The 21,285-nt window shown below is 39.0% G+C and overlaps 1 pseudogene; it reads right to left on the minus strand.

Moving 5' to 3' along the window:
- Nucleotides 1-10,038: 10,038 nt before the first annotated feature.
- Nucleotides 10,039-12,110, minus strand: LOC144980625 (uncharacterized; annotated as a pseudogene).
- Nucleotides 12,111-21,285: the final 9,175 nt, after the last annotated feature.

The following is a 21,285-nucleotide window of genomic DNA, read 5'->3' on the forward strand; positions in this document are numbered from 1 at the left end:
ACGTTTTCATTTTTTAAGACGGGATTTCATTCTCCTCTAAATTTTTACAGTCTCCTTCAATGCTTGCATTTCCTTAGAGTTTTGAAGAATTTCTTTTTCGAGTTTTATGTTTTCTTTCTTCTCCTCATATAAGTCTTTCCCAAAAATTTCTTGTTGTTTTTTAAGGGTGTTGACTCTCTCGGTGATTTCTCTCATTTCTGAAGCCATTTTTTGATTAATGTTGAGCTTTCGAATAATTCTTTCCCAAAAATTTCTTGTTGTTTTTCAAGGGTGTTGACTCTCTCGAGGAGTTCTCAGAGTTCCAAAGCCATTTTTTAATTAATATTGAGCTTTTGAGTCGTCGGAAGACTGTTGGCTGACAACGGTAAATTTTGTTTCTAGGAATGATAGTGATGGAATAATGGGATTGTCAAAGTGAGAAGTGAGTGAGAGAGCGAGCGAGAGATTCCCTAGGCAGGGATTTCATTCTCCTCTAAATGTTTCATCTTGTTCTCCACCATTTTTACAGTCTCCTTCAATGCTTGCATTTCCTCAGAGTTTTGATTTTGATTATTTCATCTCTCAGTTTCACATTCTCATTTTTTAAGGCAGGGATTTCATTCTCCTCTAAATTTTTACAGTCTCCTTCAATGCTTGCATTTCCTTAGAGTTTTGAAGAATTTCTTTTTCGAGTTTTATGTTTTCTTTCTTCTCCTCATATAAGTCTTTCCCAAAAATTTCTTGTTGTTTTTTAAGGGTGTTGACTCTCTCGGTGATTTCTCTCATTTCTGAAGCCATTTTTTGATTAATGTTGAGCTTTCGAATAATTCATTCCCAAAAATTTCTTGTTGTTTTTCAAGGGTGTTGACTCTCTCGAGGAGTTCTCAGAGTTCCAAAGCCATTTTAAAATTAATATTAAGCTTTTGAGTCGTCGGAAGACTGTTGGCTGACAACGGTAGATTTTGTTTCTAGGAATGATAGTGATGGAATAATGGGATTGTCAAAGTGAGAAGTGAGTGAGAGAGCGAGCGAGAGATTCCCTAGGCAGGGATTTCATTCTCCTCTAAATGTTTCATCTTGTTCTCCACCATTTTTACAGTCTCCTTCAATGCTTGCATTTCCTTAGAGTTTTGAAGAATTTCTTTTTCGAGTTTTATGTTTTCTTTCTTCTCCTCATATAAGTCTTTCCCAAAAATTTCTTGTTGTTTTTTAAGGGTGTTGACTCTCTCTGTGATTTCTCTCATTTCTGAAGCCATTTTTTGATTAATGTTGAGCTTTCGAATAATTCTTTCCCAAAAATTTCTTGTTGTTTTTCAAGGGTGTTGACTCTCTCGAGGAGTTCTCAGAGTTCCAAAGCCATTTTTTAATTAATATTGAGCTTTTGAGTCGTCGGAAGACTGTTGGCTGACAACGGTAGATTTTGTTTCTAGGAATGATAGTGATGGAATAATGGGAATGTCAAAGTGAGAAGTGAGTGAGAGAGCGAGCAAGAGATTCCCTAGGCAGGGATTTCATTCTCCTCTAAATGATTTACAGTCTTCAATGCTTGCATTTCCTTTTACTTAGAGTTTTGAAGAATTTCTTTTTCTAGTTTTAGGTTTTCTTTCTTCTCCTCAAATAATTCTTTCCCAAAAATTTCTTGTTGTTTTTCAAGGGTGTTGACTGTCTTGAGGAGTTCTCTGAGTTCCAAAGCCATTTTAAGATTAACATTGAGTTTTTGAGTCGTCGGAAGACTGTTGGCTGACAACGGTAGATTTTGTTTCTAGGAATGATAGTGATGGAATAATGGGAATGTCAACGTGAGAAGTGAGTGAGTGAGAGAGCGAGCGAGAGATTCCCTAGGCTTTTATATAAACCTGGTAAGCCTGGGACGAGGCAGATCGGGAGTAGGAATGGCCATCATAGCCGTACATTTGTTTTATTTAAGTGCTCCAAAATTTACAAGCACTTAAAATTAGTAGATCCACAAACTACTACCCCCCCCCCCCCCCCCCCAAAGAAAGGAAACAAAACGACTATGTTTTAACCACGATAATGTCAAATTTGGACTGTTGGTTAGAACAACAACTGATTTTTCAAATGAAAATAATAAAGTGAATGGTAGCAATCTTCTTTGACCTCGAAAAGGCTTTTGACACAACTTGGATATTCGGAATCCTCAAAGATCTGCACAATCTTGGTCTACGAGGAAACCTTCCAATTCCAATGTTTGTCAGAGCATTTTTAAACAACAGATCCTTTCAGGTCAAAGCAGGATCCACCTTTTCTGATCCATTTGATCAGGAAGAGGGAGTTCCACAGGGTAGCATTCTGTCTCCCATTCTGTTTGAGATTAAAATAAACTCAATAGTGAATGCAATGAGACAGAATGTTGACTGTTCCTTATATGTTGATGACTTTCTTGTACAGTGAAACCTCCCGATAACGACATGCCACGGGACCGAAATTTTATGTCGTTATCGGGAGGTGTCGTTATTTAGAGGTTTCCAAGATGGCGGACAAAGTGGGCGTGGTAAGGCCCGCGGGACCAGTTTTTATTAACCCATTTTCCCTCTGCAGTTTATCCGGGCTGGGGACCGGCATATGAACAGCTGTTTGAATTCAACGGAACACATGGCCGCATTAAAGATGTTTTTTTATTTTTTATTTTTTATTTTTTTTTTTTTGTTTTGTTTAACTCAATCCTTGTTATGAACATCAAGACTTGTTTGGCTTGAAATAATCCTCTATCACTGTTTGATGTTTGGCGCTGGAAATGATAGCAGACACTTTGTCCTCCATTGGGATGAGCATGTCGAATAATTGCGCACCGCTGTCATGTTGCATGGCAAAAGTTCTGAGAGTTATTAGCGCCATAACCGCTTCACTGGCCGTCACAACAGGGAGTGGAGCATTGCCGTCAAGATCATCATCGTCTTGATTTTCTGTTGTTGGTGTCTTTGACTCAAGAATATCTGTGACAATGGAATCAACCGACACTTCAAAAGTGGATGCCAAGTCCTTGTCAATGTTGACATATTCTTCGGGGGTAACCTCGACGTCATCTATGCGCTCAAACATGGCAGACAACTCATCAGCCACCGGGTCTGGAATTGGAACATCAGTACTGTCCTTGTAGAAACCACGTGTTTGAAGCAGTTGGCCACAGTTTGAGGGGTAACCATGTGCCAAGCCCACGACATGTGGTACAAGGAATCCAGGACGGAAATCTTGAATGTTGAGACAGGGCTGGCTTCAATATGATCCAGATAACGGCGTACGATTCTGCTCCGATAACGGTGTTTAAATGCGTTAATGATGCCCTGGTCACATGGCTGGGTGTGGCTTGTGGTGTTGGGGGGCAGGAACTCTAGCCGGATGGCCTTCAGGTCTTGTATCTTGGGGTGTGCAGGGCAGTTGTCTATCACCAAAACAATGGACCGTCCTTGCAGCAGGTACTTTCTGTCAAGCTTTCGAACCCACTGTTCAAAGATTGATGCTGTCATCCAGGCTTTCTTGTTGGCAGTATACTCCACAGGCAGCGACTTCACGTTCTTAAAACAGCGCGGATTCGCCGACTTCCCAATGATGAACAGCGGTAGCTACTCTGTTCCTGTTGCATTGGCTGCGACGAGGATTGTCATGCGGTCTTTTGACTGCTTCCCACCATGACATGCTTCACCTCGGAAGGTATGAGTCTTGTTTGGGAGGCATCTGTAAAACAGCCCCGTCTCATCCGCATTGAATATATCTTCGGGTGCATATTCATCCAAGATCTTCGACAGGGTTGACTGAGTCCAATTGGCCACAACATCTGTGTCGACTGAAGCCGACTCTCCACTGGCTACTCTAAACACAATGCCGTGTCGTTGTTTAAACTTCTGTAACCACCCATTGCTTGCTTGGAAATTTGGGACGTTGAGCTTGGTGGCAAACAGCTTTGCCTGTTCGCATATTATTGGTCCTGATGTCGGCGCATTGGTGGCTCGTGTCATCTTGAACCAGGTCAGAACAGCTTCGTCAATTGATGCATTTGTTGCCATGCGTGGTTTCTTCATCTATGGTTCTGTGGTAGTGGTATTCATTATCTTTTCTCTGTTTTTTATTATCGTAGAGAGACTGTTGTGAGGTATTCCATACTTGGCCGCGATGTCTTTCTTTTTCGTTGTATTATTGTCAACAGCTTCCAAGATCTTGATCTTTTCATCAATGGTGAATATTTTACTTTTCTTGGCTGGAGTGGTAGTTGTAGAAGACATCTTAGCAGTCAGTGGTCGAAGATCAGCGATAGCGATAATGCCATGCAGTCGTTAACGCCCGCACTTAAGTATCCGGCAACGGCCATACTCATTGGTCGGTTAACTTGCTCTCTCATTGGTTGGCGAAACTCGTATTCTCACTGGACCTAATGGTGGTAAAAGCTTCGTTCTCATTGGTTTCAAATGCTGCGTTCTCATTGGTTCAAGCAGGAATCGTTTTATTTTTATAAACATTGAGTACCCATACTCATTATTTTTAGTATCAGATATCTACGAAAACTGCCAAAAATGATGTCGTTATTCGGAGGTTTTATCAAAAAGTGCGTCATTATTTGGAGGGTTTTTTTTTCTTATCTTAAATAGAAAAAAAATCGGGACCTGGGGTCAATGTCATTATCAGGAGGTTGTCGTTATTTGGAGGTGTCGTTATCGGGAGGTTTCACTGTATGCTGTCATCTGCATTTCTTGCGGCCGCAAATATCAGGGCGATCCGCAAATTTTGGCAAATTTCCCAAAATTGGCAAATCGTGGCAAATTTTGGGAAAATTGGCAAATCGTGGCAAATTTTGGGAAAATTGGCAAATCGCGTGCAAATTCTGGTGAAAAAAAAGAAGCGGAAACAAAATAACGAAGAAAAAAAAGTGCGAAACTTGAGAAATGTTGCAGCTTTGCCTGGGCCCAAACCAAGGGAAGCTACTCTCTACGGATAATGATCCTTTAAAATCTTTGTAACAACGCTAATCACAGTCATTTCATTTCTCAAGTCCTTAAATGTAATAAATTGTCTTTTATATAATTTTTTTCTGTATCGCGTGTTAATTTTTACTGAAACGCTTAGTTTTCCTCCTCAAATTTTTTGGCAAATTTCTTGGCAAATTTTGGGGGTTTTTTGGGCAAATTTTGGCAAATTTTAGGTCCCAATTTGGCAAAAAATGCAGATGACAGACTGTATGCTATCGAAGTAAATCGAGTATGGACACCATTGAGAGACAGTTACAACTCCAACTAAACAAACTGTCGGAGTGGGCAAATCTCAATGGTTTCTCCTTCTCCCCATCAAAAACAGTAGCTGTCCACTTCTGCCGAAAACGCACCTGCATCAGACAGCCTGACCTTTATCTCAACAATTCCAGAATTGAGGTAAAGGACGAAGCCCGATTCCTGGGTTTGATCTTTGATAGGAAACTAAATTTCCTCGCCCATATCAAAGATCTCAGACTGCGATGCATGAAAGCAATGAGAATAATGAGAGTTCTGTCGAGCATGGAATGGGGTTCGGACACTAACACTCTTCTAAAGATATACCGAACCCTTATTCGATCAAAATTGGACTACGCATCTTTTGTATACGGCTCAGCAAAACCGTCCTACTTAGGCATGCTGGACCCAATTCATCATCAGGGACTGCGCTTGGCACTCGGGGCTTTCCGCACTTCTCCAGTGGCAAGCCTTTATGCTGAGGCAGATGAGCCACCTCTCCATCTCAGGAGGAAAAAACTGGCTCTCCAGTATGTTACTAAGGTCACATCGCTGCACGACAACCCAGCACACAAACACGTACACTACACGGATAGGACACTAGAAGAAAAATTTCGCAAGCACCCAAAAATGACACCACCATTAAGTTGCAGAATAAAAAAAGACATCGCAGACATGAACATCAGTCTAGATAGGATACATCCATACGTCCAGGCAAAGACACCACCATGGTCCATACATAGACCAAACATAAATTTGGATCTAACAAAACTCGAAAAATCACAAACAGACCCACATATTTACAAACAGACACTAAAAGCAATATTACAAACATACAAAAACCATACTCACATCTTCACGGATGGTTCAAAGAGCGCAGATGCAGTAGGATGTGCCTATCACTCATCGGAAGGCACAGGATCACTTCACCTGGATAGAAATGTTTCGATCTTTACAGCGGAATCGAGAGCAATTCTAAATGCTCTCCGTTTGGCTGAGAGATCGAATAAAAACAAATTCTTGATCTTGTCTGACTCGCTGTCCGTACTTAAGGGGATCTCAAATTTTTATTGCACTGATCCAAGACTCATAAGTATCTTGGAAGGTGCAAATAAATTATTAATTAAAAAAAAGAAAGTTTGTTTTCTCTGGGTACCTTGTCATGTCGGTATCCAGGGGAACGAAGAAGCGGATCGACTGGCAAAAGAGGCGGTGAGCCAAGAATTACAAGAGGGCAGTAAGATCCCACACGCGGATTTAAAGATCAAAATAAAAAAATACGTCCGAAAGGAATGGGAACGATCCTGGAGTCGAGACGTACATAACAAATTAAAACAAAAGTGACCTCGGCCCCAGACCCAACTCGGGGCTAAAAAGAAGAGACGAGGTCAAAATAACCCGACTCCGGATCGGACATACTGCCCTCACTCACCGTTTCCTTTTGGAGAGGGATGTTTGTTTGTTTGTTTGTTGCTTTAGGTCTCTTCCAACACAATTGAGGTTATATGAGAGACCGCTGAAACAAAAAAACAAGCAATCTAACAAAAATAATACAAATGTAAATCAAAATCATAACCTAAAGATATCATAAGCTAAATTATAAATAACCAAGAACAAACAGGTAGAAGATTTACAGAAAAAAAATATCCCCTGTCAAAAATACAATCACAAACCAAAGAAGCAGGATAGGCTAGTAAAGAGAAGAAGAAACGACATCACTATCGGATCGTACACCCATGCGAACATCATAGGTATATGATTCAAGGGTGATGCTCCCATCCAACCACCCGCGGAGAGGGATGAAAAACCCCTCTGCAGAACATGTAACTGTGACCTCACAGTCCAACACATTTTAATTGAATGTACAGAATTAGAACAGATAAGGTCACAACATTATGATAACAGAGACTTGAAGTCTCTGTTCCAGTCGGTCGATCCGCTTACAATTTTAAAGTATCTGCAGGAATGTGAACTCCTGCAGAAATTGTAAATAGATATTTTTACAAAACAAACATGTAACTATTATGATTTTATAAAGATTTTATTACAACAGTACACGTTTTGAGCAGCTCTGGCCCCTCAAGGCCGATAAAAATTGATAAAAGACAGAAACGGGTCCTTAAATGACCTAAATAGTGTCGAAAGCGCCGTTAAACACCTAAAAACAAAACAAACAATAACAAATAAAGTGAATGAGGCTCTTATTTTCCATGCTTTGCAACATATTATAAGACCATGAATATCCATAATTGCCCCCCTTGGATACAGCATTTCCTGATATCAGTTAACGTCCACTGAACTCAGACAGGTATCTAACACTAAAAGGAAATGAAGTGAGTAGGAAAGTGCCAGAAGACAATAGAGAATAAAAATTTTGCACTGATGGGGGCTCGAAAACGCGACCTTACTGATCTAACATGTATGTCGCTATTTTGAGGTTTTTATTACTAATAATATATAACCAAAAACATCGGGAACAGAGGTCAATGTCGCTATACAGGGGTTGTTATCCATAGGTTGCACTGTAAATATAATATTTTAAAGCGTGTTGTGATACAAAATGGTACAAATAGCTGTCCTCGCGGTTTTTTGCCATTTCAAACGCCGAAATTTGCCAAAATAATATGCCATTAAAAAATGGTAAAATTTGCCTTAAAAATAGAAAAATTTGCCGCTTGTTTTACAAAATTCAAACAATTAAAACAACATGTACGGTAAAAAATTGACACAAATAGGGCATTTTGTAGAATATTGATGTCACAACATGTCAACATGAATTTATTTCCATTTTGAATGGTTTGAAATATAATAATAATAGTAATAATAATAATAATAATAATAATAATAATAATAATAATAATAATAATAATAATAATAATAGGCATAGAAGAAGGAAGTAATCAAAATATTTTATTAACTATTTAGCTTCTTAAAATTTGGGAAATCAAAGTGAACAATCGCAAAAAAAAATTTTAAATTTGAAAAACTAATTAAGGAGAAGAAAAAAATAACTATTCACAAGGAAAGAGAAACAAAATCCATTTTCCTATGGGGGCACATTAAATTTGTATTCTCTACTTACTATCCAATTTTGTGCATTATTATTATTATTGCTTTATATTTCAATATAGGCCTAATGGGTTTTTGAATGAAAAACATGGAAAAAATCGTGAAAAATCATAATCATATCATGAAAACTAAGTGCAACTTATGGCTAAAAATGAAATTGCATTTCATGAAAAATATTTTAATAGAACACATTTTGTTTACATAAATGATAAATGTGATAAATATCTAAGGAAAAGAATTAAACTTTGAAAAGTAAAATTTTTGAATGCAATAAAATAAAAATAGGAATTTCCTCGTGAAATATCAAATTATTTGTCAGTTAGTTAGCATTAATTGTCTCGATTGTAGATTCTTGAAACTAGATAATTCTATTTTCTGCAGTAGTTATAGATAGACAATCATAATAAATAATAATTTATTACTTACTTAAGTAGATAATCATTCAGAGAAATCATGTTATAAGAAACAAAAGTGTTGGCAGCATAATAGGATATAGAGAAAAAAAAAGGCGAAAAACAAAGCTTGGGATCTCCAATAGCCTGGGCTAGGCCATAGAGATGGGAGGCTTGGCCTAGACATGTTTGTCCGTTATTTAGTGCCAATTGTGGATGCTAGCATTGAAAGTCGCCGTCTTTTCACAATTTTTCATAGCTTTTGTTGGTTTTTTTAAAACAAAAAATGGTCAATTTAGCCTAAAAACGGCGAAAATTGCGGCCAAATAAAAATTTGCGGCTTTTTGTGGTCAAGGGTGAAATTTGCGGCCGCGATTAACTGCGGGGACAGAAATAGTGCTCGATATGTAGATAACAACAATGGAGCACATTATTGTTAAGATATTTACCACAATATTGTTGTCTACAGTCTACATTATCATTAATGGTCGAGGCCTGTATGGCCGTCATCACGACTATGTGGGACATCACAGGCTTGCGCCAGCCAGTATGATTTGTCATATTTTAATACTTTTTGAGGTCCAAAATATGATAAAATGGGAATGTTGACCATCATATGCTAAATGCAAATAGAGCTTGTAACGAAAAGGGAGAATATGATAAAAGCGGAATAGTTGAAGGTAAGAATCTGATGATTGTCACTGGAATTTCAGAATTGTCCTGGCTTGATAAGTCTCCATATCTTCAGTGAATATTAAATTTGAATTTTTTATATGGTTGCACATGTCGATTTTGGGGGGAAATAATATTAGAAAATTACCCTTGTTATTTTGAAAAGTATGATCTTTTCAAATGGTTGTGGTTGGTTGGCTGGTCTGACATGACTAAAAGTAGTTGTGTTGTCGCTGACTGTTGAAGTGTTGGAAATGAATACCTAGCCTGGTAGCAACATGGTTTCTGTCGGGAAAGAAATGTAATGGCATCTTACACTTACAGTACAGGGGTCATGTTTCGCTAAAATGCCTAGTAGAACTTGTGCAGCTCTGCTGGACCCTTTGTGAAGCACTTTTTGTGGTGAATTCAATGGGTAGTGTGCGGAATGAGGGCTTACTTTTTTTTAGGGGCAATTCCACACCATACTTTTTTATTTTACAAACTAGGCCAATGTAACCATAGCACATGCCCCAAATTTTGACCACAAATCACACTCCCATGCACCATATTGAAGCACTAATGAAAAATAGCACCAACTAAGGCATTGAGGGCAAATCTCAATTTTTGTTTTTTTTATTGTCTTAACAAATATGGGGCAATTCCACACCCATTCACAATACTACTAAAATACTACGAAAAAAACAAAAATAGGCCTACAGTCTCACATACAAAACTATCTTAGAATAAAAGAATTTAAACATAGAGACAAAAGAATAACACAAGAAATGTTTCACTATGATATCAGTCATCACTAAAATCGAAACTACTCAAACTGAAAGTCATCAAAAACATTTCTTGCTCGTTTGAATCTTGGACGAACGGGTCTCCAGTCCGGGTCATCGTCGCTGTCATCAATGTCAGTACTGTCATTGTCATTGTCGTCTCCCCCAGGTATCTGTAACACTGGAGGTGGTGGAGGGGCATTTTCAGAGTCATTTGCCTTCGATTTCTTCCCCCGGCCCTTCCCCTTAGCAGCAGGTCGTTTCTTAGCTGCCTTTTCCTCTTCATCCTGCAGAAGACGCTGTATGGATTCCTCTGCCGTCAGACTTTCGCCATACTGGCGCCGAATTGCACGTTGCCTGTTAACAGTGTTGGCAGTGGTGTTTGACTTTGACTTTGACAACAACGGTGTCAGACGCTTCAAGAAAAAATCCTTGATGGTGCTTTGGCTATTTACATATGAGTGGTCAGACAAGTGCTGTGGTGATGAGGATGGTGGTTGTGGAGGGGTGGCAGGCGGCGCGGATGAAGTTGACGGTTGAAGCGATGATGGAACAGGCAGAGCGGATGAAGTTGACGGTTGAGGCGATGATGGAACAGGCAGAGCAGATGAAGTTGACGGTTGAGGCGATGATGGAACAGGCAGAGCGGATGAAGTTGACGGTTGAGGCGATGATGGAACAGGCAGAGCAGATGAAGTTGACGGTTGAGGCAATGATGGAACAGGCAGAGCGGATGAAGTTGACGGTTGAGGTGATGATGGAACAGGCAGAGCAGATGAAGTTGACAGTTGAGGCGATGATGGAACAGGCAGAGCGGATGAAGTTGACGGTTGAGGTGATGATGGAAGAGGCAGAGCAGATGAAGTTGACGATGGAAGAGGCAGAGCAGATGAAGTTGACGGTGATGATGGAACAGGCAGAGCAGATGAAGTTGCCGGTGAAGGTGATGATGGAGCAGGCAATGTTGATGGTTGTGACAACGTGGAGCGCACAGTAACATCAGGAGCCCGGCGGTCAAAACATTCTGCTGAAGCATACACTGACTCTGATATTTGGGAAGGATTAAAAGGCATGATGCCGCATTTTTTGAAGCCAGCCTTTATGTTCTCAGGAGAAATTCCATCAGAGTTCCAAAGGCTCTTTAGGAGACTTGGAAAGAGTTCCTTTGTTAGTGGGGTGCCTAAATTTTGCCGGGCGAACTTGACCAGAATACGCTCCCAAGAAGTTTTCAGGGGCCCATATACTCCAACATCAAGAGGCTGCAAGACATGAGTGGTGTTCGGGGGGAGTTTCAATATAATAATTTGGTTCTTCACTGCCTCTAAGATCGTTTTACATTTGTATGTGAAGCATGGCCGTCAAAGATTAACACGACTGGTCGAGCTGGAGGGAGGGAGGGGATTAACTGTGTTGTAAACCAGTCATGAAAACAAACAGTGTCCATCCACCCCTTATCTGATACATTGTATTTTGCGCCTTCAGGCCCGTTCTCGGTCCACTTTGAACTGAGGTTTTTTGCAGCGTACAGCACATAAGGTGGCAACATCACACCATCTGCCCTTCCACAGCCCTGAACAGTTATCGTATCCCGACCTGATCCTCCAATGATCCTATACAGGTGGGATATTTCTTTTTCAGTGATGATCTTCAGTCGGCTGGATCAAGAGGAAACCCACTCTCATCCACATTATAAATGCGATCTGGCCTCCCAAGAAGGTCATTCTCTTCCAGTGTAGACTTCACCAGCTGAAACCATTCATCATAAATTCCTTTGTTGGCTGATGATTTGGCACGACTGGCTTTCAGCTGTTCTGGATTGCGCAGACGCAGTTCGGGGAAGTGCGACATAAATCCTTCAAGCCAGTCAGGCCCAGGCACACCATCCGTAAATGGGCTTTCACGCCCAAGAGACTGGACATACTCTCTCACAACTTCCATTGTCTCCTGACGGGTTAGTCCAAATCCCCAGCGTGACAGAAGTGTCAGACATTCTGCCAGTTCTTTCTCATCCTTTGCAGTCAATGCTGTGTTTCTTCCAGCACCTGTGAATGAAAACATAATCAAAAGTTTGGATTTCAGTAATCTTCAAACATAGAATTTGTCAACGCAAGTTTATATTTACATTTTTTTTTATAAAAGAAAAGTAAATCGTACATCCCACACCCATAATGTGCTGGCACCGTCTCCAGCATTCGCAGCTGTGATTTGATATTTGCGGCCACGAAAAACCGTGATTCGCCATTTGCGGCGGCAAAAAACCGCAGTGCTAGATTGTGATGGGCTTATCAGCAATTTTCCACCCATTGGCAACAGTTCTTTGACGATCGGAGGAATTCCTGTCAGAAAATCAACTAAAACTAAATTAAAATCTAGATCTAGAATCTTTGCATAGAGTTTGACAATTCACTTACCCATTTTTGTATACTTTTTCTTGACATGGTCTCGCACAGTCTCCCACTTTAACCCGTAGAGTTTGGCTGCCTTCTTGTAGCCCATTGTACCTTGTAGAACAAGATCCACTGCCTCTTCATTTCTTCAGGGTCATAGGCGACAGTTTTCCGTTTGTAATTTCGAACCATCTTAAGATGCAGCGTTCATAAGATATTCAGAGTGTTCCTGAGGAAATTTAAAAAGAAAAGTCAGCCTATTTGTTCATGGACGATGTAATGTAGGTTTTCTAAACACAGTAACCCCCCATAAATTAAAAACTTAACCATTGTATAAGACTTATTTAACATCAAAGTATCCGGGGTAAATCCACACCCCCAGGTTGTGGAATTGCCCCACTGCCAAAATTTGGAAACATTGAAGTTCTGTAGTCCTACTACCCTACTGTGTCTTCTACCCCCCTATCACTGTTTTCCAACATGCTTTCTGTCTTTGTCTTGGAATTAGATTACTTGGTTTTGTCCTGGCTCTGGCCGGATACCCTGGATGGGAGGGAAACAGTCAAATGTATAGTTAGTTGTGGGAGATGATATTTTTTTCCTTGTAAATCATCTCTCTGTTATGCACTGTATTATGTTTTCTTTATGTGTTATATGATTTGTAAACATTTGAGTGTATTCCTCTTAGTGGGGACCTGTGCTTGTGTCTGGATGAGACGTTTAGGTGATCTCAAACTAAGTACACTGATAGTGTGCTCTTGGAATCTACATTTGTTGCCTATTTGAATCAATTCTCCTTTGTCTGCCTTATTCTTGGATGCTTTAATATTAATTCTAAAACTTTTTACTATCCCATTTCTTCCTTTTTACTGGCGCTGATATGACCTTAATGTGTTGCAAGCGCCGCAAAACCCTTAAAAACAAACAAAAACAACAAACATATTATTATTATTATTATTATTATTATTATTATTATTATTATTATTATTATTATTATTATTATTATTATTATTATTATTATCATTATTATTACTATTATTATTATTATTATTATTATTATTATTATTATTTTATTATTATTATTATTATTATTATTATTATTATTATTATTATTATTATTATTATTATTATTATTATTGTTGTTGTTGTTGTGTCATTGAGTTGAATAATAAAAGTTTAATAGTTGATCAGATTTTTTGTTGGTAATATCTAGAATATCTGGTGAGAGAGTATTCCATTCCGTGATGGATTTTTAGGAAATAACTTTTATATGTGTTGGAATGGTGAGATTAATATGATAATTTCTTGTGAGTGCACAGTGTTGTTTTGTAATATATTGTGGTAGAGTAACTGCTGTTATTTTAAAGTACTAGTAAAAAGCCCGCAATTTCGCGGGGAAAGAACTATTTTCATTCGACATTGTACCTCTTGATTTTTCTGTTGGCCCAACATGAAGTGTAAGCCACTATAGCGTGGCACAGCAACATACAGTTCGTGTGTGAAAACAGGTTGTGGTAAGAAAATCAACTGCGAAAATAAACCCAGACTTGAGCAGAGTTGAAAGACTATCCTGGGGGGGGGGGGGGGGGGGGCTTTCCGAAAGCTCCTACAAAGGGAAACAACTCAAATAATATTCCCTCAACTAACCCCAAGAAAAAATAAAACCTAGTACCTTTAACTAACCCTAATAATAATAGGAAAAACAAACACCCTAGCACCTTTGCTAAGATTTATGGCTAACCCTAATTTTTAAAAATCCTCCGATCTCGAGCTAACCTTAATAGAAAAAAAAAAAACCACGGACTGCTTTGCACTACTTTTCAATACTTCACAGATCAAAATGGCGGCCGAGAATCAAAACAATAGTCAAATAAGGAAATTTTAAACTTTCACAAATCTATCAAGGTTTGTTCTAGAGTTATTAAAATGCTTCTATGTGATGACAAATTGAATAAATAAACGCCTGTCAAAATATCAACGGTGAAAATACAAATTGAAAGAATACTGGGGATGTAGGGGCTTCCGGAATGTCTCCCCGATCCTGGGATCGAGAACTTACCTTACAGTATTCTGGTGTCATGTTTTGATTGTTGATTGGTAAAATTGAGAGTTTGCTCATAATTCAAAACTAAGTAACATACACTGATCTAACTCACATGAAAGAAAATGGGTGTCTTGACCACTTTAATCCCGAGGTCAAATGAAAATCTGAAGCAGACGCGAACAGTATCAAGTATTCCATCATAATATGTCTATTTTTGGTTTGTTCGGGCTTGAAGCTAGACAGATCTATATAACATTTCCATGTGACTTCTTATACAATAGACCATGGCTCGAGGTCATTGGTCATATTGCAAAGTGTGCTCAAAATGACCCACATAGTGAAAAGTGTTCACATTTTAAGAATAACCAACGTTACAATTGGTCATTTTGCTCAGCATGATACATGGGTATGTTTACAACGTTCATAAACAAAGCAGCGTGTTAAGATACATTGAGAAACTCCAATCATTGTACAGCAAAAATTCATGTGATCGATGAATAGGTTGGACGAAAACATGAATATAGATCGCTCCCATTGACAGTTTGCCGATAACGTTTAACTAAATATTTCCCAGGGCAATAATTATCACATCGATGGCATAAAAACGACAGTAATATTATTTGATGTTGTTAATCGATGAAACAATTAAAATTTCTGTAAATCCGAATACCTTGATGTGATCAAGTAAATAATATCATTATGAATGCCACGATTTGCTGAAAAAAGCCAATCGGACAGCTCCTCACTCAGGAATATCTGTATTGATGTTTATACAGGACAGATAGAGGTGAGGGTGTGGCCATAAGTTAAACCTGGGTATTATCCACCCGAAACCATCACATTGAAAGCACCAAAGGGACAATAATAATATGTACTTGATGTCATAAATAGATAAAAACGGTTGAAAACTTAGTGTAGATCTGAAATCCTTAAAGTGATTAAGTGAATACAAATAAATAATATGTGAAATTGAATGTAAGCTTCAATTTAATTTTTTTAAAAACCAGATCAAATGAACGTTTCGGGTTTCCCCTTTATCAACAAAACAGGATGAATGAAACAGATGACTTCCTGCCGCTGAGACTAATGATTTATACTTATACCGACATCCCTTATTTATTATTTTATTCATTTGATCTGTTTTTGTAATTAAACTGAAGCTTACATTCTTCTTCTTCTTCGTTCCCGTCACGTCACATGGTCAGTCCGGTCTGGTGAATGAAGCCCACAGTGGTCCTGAGGTCGTCCTCACTGCCGTACAGCTTCTTTGAGTATGGGGTTGGGTCAGGCCAGAAGTTCCTTCTCAACTGGTTGTACCTTGGACATTCCATTAGGACATGATGTCCATTTTCATTTTCAAGTCCGCAGTCACATTGTCCAGAGGCACCTGCTCTGGACATCCTCCACATATGTTCCTTTAACTGGTTGTGTCCAGTTCTCAGTCTGAAGATGATGACCTGTTCCTTTCTGTCGAGCACCTTGATTGGGTCATTCATGTTGTATTCTGGGTGCTTCTCTCTCCATCTCTGAGACTGGATAAATTTGGCCATTTTGTTAATTTCTCCTGTTGAGTACATTGGGGAGGGTTGCTGCATGCGACTGCCTGCCTTTGCCAGTTGGTCAGCGATCTGATTTCCAAGTATCCCACAGTGTCCTGGAATCCACTGCAGTACAATGTTGGTAAACTTGCTTAGCTTCATGAGGTCTTCCACCAAGGCGTCTATATCATCCGCAAAGGACATCATTATATCCTCCAGAATTTTCTTAGCATCTGTTAAAATCACTATGTGTCTTGGCATTTCATTTTCTGAGAGGATTTGCAAAGGTATGCCAATTTCCTATGCGATGATTTTCTGGGACATGCCAAGCTTTCCAAATGCATCGAATCTTCCTTTTCGCTTACATTCAATTTCACATTAATATTTATTTCTTCGAGCTTCGAGCAGCAACATTTACATTAAGTGAATACAGTCGACGTTGCTTAGGTCGATTTTTACCCAAGTCGATTTTTTTTCTTGCCCCCCCCCCCCCCCCCCCCCCCCCTCTTCTTCCTATATAGCATTGGTAAAAAAAAAAAAAAAACAACTCCACATAAGTCGATGTTCTTATCACTCATGACCACAATAAAATCACAAATAAACAAGTATTTCCATTGGTTAACTACCAGTAAGAATTTTCAGTGGTTAAGAATATCCGCGAACGATTGGCGCACATCGATGTGATGAAGGTGCTTTGCCTGACGTCCGTGCTCAATGTACATAAGCAGTACTGAATAACTTTAATTTCTCCATCTCAAATTTTACATTGTCGCAACTTCAAGTTCAATATTATTTTTTGTTCTAATCCCAGGCCATCCTATGTAATGGCCCTTTTAATTAGTATCAATTTTATCAAGAATTCAAGTCTTCTACAACTACAATGGCAGACCTATCGCGGAAAAGGAAGATTCGATGCATTTGGAAAGCTTGGCATGTCCCAGAAAATCATCGCATAGGAAATTGGCATACCAGCTATTTCTGTCTTGGCGATTTACAAGAAGCATGACCTTGACCTAGAGGCTCCTACCCTTCCGCTTTTCGCGGAATATTTTCACTTAATTGGTATACATTCCACATTCAAGGCAAAAATTCCGCTTTTCACCTTTCCAATCGAGGAAAATAAAATAAAAAATCTCTAGTGAAAAAAAAGTGAGATATGGCTTATTTCGTCAGCATCTCCTATGGTCAATCAACACACATTTTTGTGTGTCTGATTGGTCCCTTCAAAGTGTGTGCTGCTGATGTCGGATAATATTATAATATGTTTGGCAGGGGGGTTGACCGAAGTATTATTATTATTATGGTGACTCCAATTTGTGAGGTCAATGACCTTGGTAATATTATATGTTGGCTTCAATCGGTAATAATATTATTGAGTACGGTCAGCTTCTTTCCCTATTTAATTTTAGCCCTGTGTGTGTTTGTGTGTGTGTGTGTGTGTGTGTGTACCGACACGCGCGTTTGTTTGATTAGGTGTGTGTACCGGCACGCGCGTTTGTTTGATTAGGTGTGTGTGTGTGGGGGGGGGGGGGGGGGGGGGCCTGACAAGGTTAAATCCATCCATTCAATGCTTTGCTCTGAGACGGCCAGGACCTGTGTGTTCTCTATTATTATTCGACCCCCTTTTAAGTCTTTACAAAATCTGTACATTTTTACACATTTTATATTTTATCATTTGAGTACTTTTTGATTGTCTATTACATTTTCTGTTGCAAAGCATGTCATAGTCAATAACAGTAAGTTGATTCCGCTTTTTTTAAATCTTAAATTCCGATTTTTATGTGTTCTGATTCCTCTTTGGGGCTATTCGGGGTAGGAGCCTTTGATGACGACCACAGGGACCTCTACTTCTCTGGTTAATTCAACACGACCAAGCAACGACTGCGAATAGCGCGCGATATGAAGGGCCATACTTATTCTAGATTGGTTTGCTTTGTTCAAATGCGTTTTTGCTCATTTGGTTACACTCCGGTTAAGTTGATTTTCGGATAAGACGATTTTTTCCCGATTCCCCTGGGCATCGTCTTATCCAGAGTCTACTGTACATTATTTCGAATACAACGATTTGCGTAAAAAAGCCAAACTGACAACTTTTTACAGTGTTGAAATTGGTTGTTTTTTTAGAGTGTTAGTGTCGTCGGTACATATTTTATGATATCTGTTTGACTCAACGAACTTTCAAACTGACTTTAAATCATAAAAGGAAATCAAGTTATCTGTTTATCTATCTGTAAAAAATACATTTCTAATTTTGAAATCTTTCAGTAGAGTTGTACGCCGTATATTTTTTTTATTGACTCATATAAGCACAATGTTCTCCACAAAGCTATATTTTTTAAAGAAAGGGTATAGATCTACTGTTTTATTGAGAATTTGGAGGCGTATCTCTTTCCGCCTACTCTCCGGTGTTTTCCATTGCAACAATTTCATGGCCTCAATAACGCATCGAGGTTCGCGCTAGTAATACTCTTCAACAGTCATGACGTCACTTCCCTCGTAATGACGCATGGTAACTTAGTACTGGTTCTAAACTATCGGAACAATGGCGGACTCCCTTATGAAATATTTCCCCGACGAGCATGTAAGTGAATCCAGAGGAAAAAACATAAATATGATCGTGTTTTGACTTCGACTTTGACTCAAGTCAAAAAGTTGAAAAGTTCTAGCCAGCATGAAGAATAAAAAGTACCGATTTTCTTTGTTTAGAACCACGCTGCTCGCCGTTGCTGGGCGACGTATCATCAGACTATTGATTCCAATTGTTAGTTAACAAACCTCGAAGCTCCCCTTTGAATTTGTTCCATTTTCTTGATGTGGCCTTGCTGATAATAAGGATCTCACACTTCTTTCACCTTTGGGGACTGGGTGGGGTTCCTGACCTCCATAGTGGGGAGGGAGGCACTAACTGTGTCTTCTATTCCCCTATACACTATACATATCTGTTTTCCAACTTGCCGTCTGTCTTTGTCTTGGAATGAGATTACTTGGTTTTGTCCGGCCCAGCCGTATACCCTGGCTGGGGAGAAAGTCAAATGTATAGTTTGAGTTTTGGGAGAGGATATTTTTTTGACTTGTAAATCAACTCTTTGTTATGCACTGTATTATGTTTTGTTTACATATTATATATGATTTGTAAACATTTGAGTGTGTTCCCCTTAGTGGGGGGGGGGGGGGGGGCTGTGCTTGTGTGTGGATGAGACTTTTAGGTGATCTCAAACTGAGCACTTTGATAGTGTGCTCTTGGAATCTACATCCGTTCCCAAGTTATACCAATCCCCCTTTGTCTCACCTAATTATTATCATTTTTTTTTGTGTGCGTGTGTGCTTTCATTGTACCTCTGGTGGTGTCCCTTCCCCACTGGTGCTGGGAGACCTTTCTGATCAAGTCTCTGACTTCACTTGAACTCAACACAAATGTTTACAAATCAAGTTTAAAAAACAAAACAAAACAATCAAATATATCAGTACATAACAGATGATATACAAGGAAAAAAATATTATCTCACAAAACTATAACTATACTTTCGACTGTTTCCCTCCCAGTCCAGCCAAAGACTCCGGCCAGGATCAGGACAAAACCAAGTAATCTCATTCCAAGACAAAGGCAACAATTGGGAAACAGAAAAAGGGGTTAGAAGACACAGCAAATACTGACCGATGAGCTCTTGCGAGGGTACATCCGTCAGAGTTCCAGTCTTTGTTTTTAGGGGTTCTACGGTGCTTGCCACACATTAAGGTCATTTCAGCACCAGTAAAAAGGGAGAAAATGGGATAGTCAAAAAAGGTTCTAGATTTACAATTAAAAGCAACGAGAAAATGCAAGACAAAAGTTAATGGTACAAGTAGGGAAAAGATTTATATTCCAAGAACATACTATCATTGAGCATGAGTAGTCTGAGATCACGAAAAGTCTGTTTGTTTTAAGGGTTTTACGGCTCTTGCAACACATTAAGGTCATATCAGCGCCAGTAAAAAGGAAGAAAATGGGATAGTAAAAAGTTCTAGAATTACAACTAAAGCACCCAAGAAAAGTTAAGACAAAGGGGAATTGGTTCAAATAGGGAACAGATGTAGATTCCAAACGCACACCGTCAAAGTACTTAGTCTGAGCACCTAAAAGTCTCATTCAGACACAAGCACATGTCCCAACTAAGAGGAATACACTCAGATGTTTACAAATCATATGATATAATATGTAAACTAAACATAATACAATACATAACAGAGAGATGATTTACAAGGAAAAAAATATCATCCCCCAAAATTATAACTGTACATTCGACTGTTTCCCTCCCAGCCAAGGACTCCGGCCAGGGTCAGGACAAAACTAAGTTATCTCATTCCAAGACAATGACAGGAAACAATTGGGAAACGGGTATGGGGGGATAGAAGACACAGCATGTACCTCCCGGCTTACTATGTGAGGTCACTAAAAGTCTCATTCTGACACAAGCACAGGTTCCCACTAAGAGGTTTGTTTGTTTTTATGGGTTTAATGTTTGTTTTTGTTTTTAAGGGTTATACGGCGCTTACAACACATTAAGGTCATATCAGCGCCAATAAAAAGGAATAAAATGGGATAGTAAAAAGTTCTAGAACTACAATTGAAGTACCCAAGGAAAAGACAGACAAAGGGGGATTAGTTCAAATAGGCAACATATGTTGATTCCAAGAGCACACTATCAGTGCACTTAGTTTGAGATCACCTAAATATCTCATCCTGACATAAGCACAGGTCCCCACTAAGCGGAACACATTCAAATGTTTACAAATTATATGTAAAACACAACTAATGCAATGCATAACAAAGAGATGTTTTTTGTTGTTTTTAAAGGGTTTTACGGCGCTTGCATTACATTTAGGTTATATCAACGCCAGTAAAAAGGAAGAAAATGGGATAGTAAAAAGTTCTAGAATTACAATTAAAGCACCCAAGAGAAAGTAAGACAAAGGGGAACTGGGAACAAATAGGGATCCAAGAGCATACCACCAATGTACTAAGTTTGAGATCTCCTTTAAGTCTCATCCGGACACAATCACAAAGTCCAACAAAGAGGAATACACTCAAATGCTTACATTATAAATTCAAAATAACAAATATAATAATACATAACAGAGAGATGATTTACAAGGAAAAAAATATAATCTCCCAAAACAATAACTATGCATTTGACTGTTTCCCTCCCAGCTAGGACTCCGGCCAGGGCCAGGACAAAACCAAGTA

This window comes from Berghia stephanieae, chromosome 10, assembly GCF_034508935.2.
Source record: "Berghia stephanieae isolate SIO BIC M18660-M18661 chromosome 10, UCSD_Bste_1.3, whole genome shotgun sequence".
Classification (NCBI taxonomy): domain Eukaryota; kingdom Metazoa; phylum Mollusca; class Gastropoda; order Nudibranchia; family Aeolidiidae; genus Berghia; species Berghia stephanieae.